This window comes from Erithacus rubecula, assembly GCF_903797595.1.
Source record: "Erithacus rubecula genome assembly, chromosome: 3".
In the NCBI taxonomy this organism is placed as follows: Eukaryota; Metazoa; Chordata; class Aves; order Passeriformes; family Muscicapidae; genus Erithacus; species Erithacus rubecula.
Window position 1 is genome coordinate 65,090,733 of NC_136689.1, and position 5,755 is coordinate 65,096,487.

Here is a 5,755-nt window from a genome sequence, read left to right on the forward strand (position 1 = left end):
TCAGCTTCCCACAATGTGGTATAAACAAGAGGCTAATCAGAATTGGAGGGTGTTATTTCCGTGTACTTAGACTTCTGCTTTCTGCTTGATGTTAAACTAATGACAAATGAGCTAATCACACCTACTCACTACCCAGCAGAATCCTGCCTTGGTGCCTGCTGGAACAATGCAGCAATGTGTTTATTTCTCCTCTTGCTGCCAGTTTCTTCTCTTGAAGTCAAAGCATTTGGGGCAAGACTTCAGACAGGCTTATTTTGCAGCCTTCTGGCTGAAAAAAGTTGCAATCCAAATTGCCCCATCTTAATCACACGAAGTCAGCCCAAATTTTGGAAGATGAACAGTTTGGTCTCTGTTTTTCCTAGTAACAAATCTGTCGTCTGGAGAGAAAGGAGGTTTGTCTGATAAAGCTGACACCACATAAGCAAGTCTTGAAATTTTTGGGAACTAATTCTTTCTGTTTGACTATGCTAAATCCTTCATTTACATTGATTTTGTTCAGTGGTTTTTGGGAATATACAATTTACCAGAATACCCAGTCGGGTAAACCTAGACTTAATTTTTTTCCTCCTGTCTTCCTGGTTACTTAATGGCCCTCTAGTGAAAAGGTACATTTGTTATTTGCACTAGCTCTTTTAAAGCTGTGCTTTATGCAGAAATTAGTGGCCGGTGCAGATGGCACAGATTGATCAGTAAGAGAAGGAGGGAGAGTTCCTTCATCTCCAGTAAAATTTTCTGATTCAGTTTAAGATCCAGGGCTGGAATAGAATTTCAAACTGTAGTTGCCAGAAAGGTCTTTTTCTGGACAGAGCACCAATTGGAAAAATGCAACAAGCTGAATTCAACCCTGAAGCAAATGTCTGCAATAGTCTTCTCTGAGCTCAAGACCAGGAGAAATTGGCTCTGTAGCATAACAGAGTTGTGTAAAAGATCACTTTGGCCATCTCAGTTTTTCTTGCTCTGAAGGCTGAAAGTATCATTTGCTGGGCCACTGAATAGAGCTGAACAGGAGAAAACTTATGTTGTTTAGTAAACAGGGAAACACCTAACAAGATAATTATGAAATAATGCTAAATGGTAGAGCTATTCTTCAGGCAAAATCCTGGCCTCAATAAAGGTACTAAAAGTAATCCCACAGATTAAAGAGGCAGCCAAGATTTCAACCACGATGTATTAAATTTAAAAGCCAATTCAGTGCAATTCAAGTGACCTTGCTTGAAATAATGAGGCTCAGGCTTACTTCATATTTTTGGATACTATCATAATGGTAAATTTTATGTCCAAGGCCAGAGTGAGAATCCAGGCAACTGTCCTTAGGCATGGAACATATATGAGTCACATAATGAGATCTGAATTACAGATCTGGTTTGACTGGGCTTGGGTTGTACCCTGCAGATAGTTGACAAAAGCAAGAGCAATTGAAAAGGGAACAGTAGGGAGAGATAATGTCTAGGATTACTGTAATACATTTAAACTAAAATCACATAAAATAGAAGTCTCTTCCCACAAAGCTCTACAAAGGTAGTGAAAATTGTATATAGCAATATATTACAAAACACAAAGTACTTCAGATCAGGACCTTGAGACCATAACTTCCAGATTTTTTTTTTAGGAAAGACATCATCATGGTCTTTCACTTAAAATGTTAGGCTAATGCTCAATAGAAATGAACAAAGCAAATGAAAAGATAGGATATATGCTTCAAAGATAGACCTACTGGGGATCATTCAATAAACTGAATCAGAATCAGAAGTTTTCCTGAGAATGAAAACCATTGGAGGTTGCAAAAATACATGGGAGAAAGCAAAACTACTTGGCCTGCTTTTTACTCTGCATGCCTGCTTGTCCATACTGGTGGCAACAAGTTACAGGGTTAAATAGAACTTTGACCTGGACTAGAATGGTTTTCCTGGACAATGGGCTTTTCTTTACCAGCTTTCCCTCTGCCCACCCCATTTGATTGGAATAGTGTTGCCATTGGTTATGGCTTTTGAAGTCTGACTCCAAGCAGTCCTCTTGGCAGAAGTCTGCTTCTCTGCAGATGTCTCAGTGTCTTTGCTTTGCCTTGTAAAGATTTTGGTCTAAGAACAAGTAGACAGCCTGGGAACATGGAACAACACTGGACTTGTGGGATACAAGTCTTCCTGCTTCACTGGAAGTAGGATGCCAGGGGTAGATGTAGCAGAAACCAAATATGACTTTGTAGCTGAGCTTGGGAGCTCTGGTATACACAGGCACTGTTTCCCCGTCTGGTGCATAGATTCTCTCTTGCTCTTTTAAGACAGCTTTTTCATTCCTTTCTATTTTTTTATTTTTTTTTTCTTGGCAGTGGTCCTGACACTGACTCAAAATGACAAGTCACAAGATTTTTTTTTGTGAGTGCGAGGTTGGAATGTGTGTCTCAAGCAGGTTTTGGGTAGCCGATGTTCTGAGGGGAAACAGCCATGATACAGCTAATGTTTTGGAAAGCCATGCTGTCACTTCCACTTTGTCCCATCATGTTGTTCTTTCTCAGTGGGAAGGGAATTTTGCTTGGAGTGGTTCAAGTTTTACAGCGAGTACTGCAGACACTGTTTCACCATTTCATTCCCCGTGTAATCCTTGTATCTCCTAGAAAGAGCTTTATTACCAACTCCATATGTTCTGAGAACTACTTTCCCTTCAAACAGCCAAAGCCTGTGGGATGAGAAACTACATCTAAATGAAGTGGAATCAGTTCTGGCAGAGGGAATTCTGTTTTGGCACATTGCTTATCTGGTCAACAAACATGTTTCTTTATCTGCGTGACTGAAGGTTTGACCATGATGATAAACAGCTCAAAAATGTCTGCAGAGAAAGTTATTTACCTAGAGGGGCAGTGGTTTCATATATCTAGAGGACTCTTGACCTTGATCAAATGTTTTCGGCATATTGAAGAATGAAAAAATCTCTTGTTCCCTATCAAGAAGATTATTTCATCTGTAATGTAATTGGGAAGAGTAAAGAGGTACAAGACATGCTGGTAAACAGATAATGTTACATAAATGTCTGTAATTGGGTTGGATGATCTGAATTCCTGGATTGTCTGAAACAAGATTGCTGATATATCACCCCCACATACACACACCACCAGCTCCAAAAGGATGGTTTGTGCTCACACAGCATCTTTGCCCTCAAATTGTTTAATTACTCTCTGGGTTCCCTGCAGAGGCTTAGCTAGTCATGGGGCTTGGTGGTCTAGAAGAGCCTCTTGCTTGCACTCATACAGCTGCAACTACACTGTGACTTTTGCCAAGATAGTTGCAAGCAAGTTGTTTTCCTTATCCTCACAGCCAAATACTTGTGTTTGAAAAACTTTTCCAAATGTTGAACTGGATAGTGCTTCACACCTCAGGAATGGCATTTCCTCTAAAGAGTGTGTTTATTTAAGGATTTTTTTAAAATTGAGCAAGTCCAGTATCAGGTGAGTCCTAACCAAAGTTTAAGTTCTTTCTTTCAAGCTAAAATCTTTTCTTCTTGCCTTTTACATCTTTGCATGCCTGTATCATACAATGAAATGTTGCCAGAGGGAAAACTTCATATTGAAAGTTTTGGTGATTTATCTTCCTTTCTCTTGCAATTTGCTCTGAACAAAAGCTCTCTGCCTCATATTTCTCAGCATGGAACTCCTTCTAGTCAAACATATTGAGTGAAAATTTCTCAGCAAACAGACAAGACTTTCTAAAGGTGATACCTTTTCTCTCCATAGAAATAAAATTGTCCCACTGTGCCTGTAATAGTGTATTCAATATTTTAGTTCAAAAAGAACAGGACCCAGAAAGGCAATACAGGCTAATGTGCCACCCCCTCACCTCCTTTCCAGCTGTACCTGAGAGAAGGTGAGTTGTGTTTTCCGAGATTTCCAGTGCTGGGGATGTTAGGGGTGCTGTGCCCTCAGCAGCATGCCTGATGGGGGCTCATGCACCTTGTGAGCCCTGCCAGCAGCAGAGAGCCTGAGGCCCTAAAGGCTTCCTTCCTTCTGTAGGAAGTTTCTGGGATCCACCAGCCTTAGCTGCCAACCAGCACCTGGGGTAGGAACTCAGTTCCTCCAATCACCTCTTTCTTTTCAATTGCTCCAAGACCAAACCAAGGGTCTGAGAGAGTTGCAAAGCGACAAAATTTGATGCAAGCAGGATTTGCAGATAGGGCTGTTGCTCTATGATTTTTGTCAGCATGTGATTTTGTAAAGATGAGCTTTGCTGAGTCCTGTCATGCTCTCAACACGAGTTCTTAATGGCTGCCTGGGGCTGAACTGCTTTTTTAGAACTGTCTGCTCTTCATGGAACACTAGTGCTGTTTGGAACATATAGAATAAGACTACATGATTTAATACAGGACAGGTTTTAATTTCACTTTGACACCTTATATAGTAGGAGACTACTCTGTTTGCTACCTTTTTAATTTTAACAGCTCATTTTAAAATTAAAGCTTTAAGGAAAATAGAGTAGTCGGAAGTATGGAGAAAAGGAAAATAACTTTCTTCTATTTATCATTTATATTAAATGTTCAGAAAACTAAGTTTGCGTGTTGTTACAACTTTTCAGGACTCCATCTGGAGTCTACAGCCTGTGTGACAGACTAAAGTTTCCTGGTTCATCTGCTGCCAAATGGAGAGGGTGTGTGCTTGCACCAACATAACACACCTTAGGCTGTGCAGCTGTAATAGATGTGTGCAGTGTAAAGACTTTCCCTCTCATTAAAAACTAGTCTTTCCTGGAGTAAACTGGTGGGCAGTCATGGAAAAATGGTGAAATTAGGCTGCTGTCATGAAACAGCTATGTTCCTTGTGTTCCACAGAAATGATCAGGGGGTTAGAACACCTCTCCTGTGAGGAAAGGCTGACAGAGCTGGGATTGTTCAGCCTGGAGAAAACAAAGTTCCAGGTACATCTTATTGCAGCCTTTCAATAGTTAAAGAGGGCTTATGAGAAATATTGGGGCAGGGCTTATAATTATGTCTGTAGGAATGAGAATTACTGCTTTGAAACTATAAAAGTAAATCTGGATTAAGTACCAGGAAAATTTTTTTTTTCTGGTGATGTTGGTGAAACACTGGAGCCTGGAAACATTCAAGGCTGGGTTAGATCTGGCTTTAAGCAACCTGAACCTGTAGAAGATGTACCTGCTTATTGCAGGGGGTTAGACTGGATGACTTTTAATTTTCCCTGAACCATTCTGTGATCCTAGAGCAGGGAGGTGAGTCTTATATATGATCCCTCTGCCATTTGTTTGCATTGCAAGGAGAAAATGTAAGATAACTTTGTTCTGGTGCTGTCTGGAGAGGACAGCCATGCTTGTGATTCACTTAAGGTGATACATATCCATGAAAAGTGAGACTGACTGAGGGTTTGGGATGTTATTCTTGTTATTCTAGTGTTGTCATGTTTGTTAACTTGTCCTCAGTGTGTACCTTTGTGTAAGGAAATGGGAAGGAGGAAGGAAGACTTAGTAACACAGAGCAGAGACAGTGGCACGTGCATACATTTATTTGGGGTTTACATCACATGATCGTGATGAAAATGCATGTGGTCTAAGGCTGAAAAGGAATTCTGGCCTTGGTGTCATGTGGACTCCAAAATCATAGTTAGGATAAAAGTGGCAAAAACAGCTTTGGTGCAAAGAAAAAAAGTATCCATTTACTTCTGCCTCTCCTCAGTTCTACCAACCAGTCTCAGTAGCTGTGCAGAATTATTGCTGCGGCAGTTAGGTTTTGAAGTGGGTGGGAATTTTCTAGTGGATAC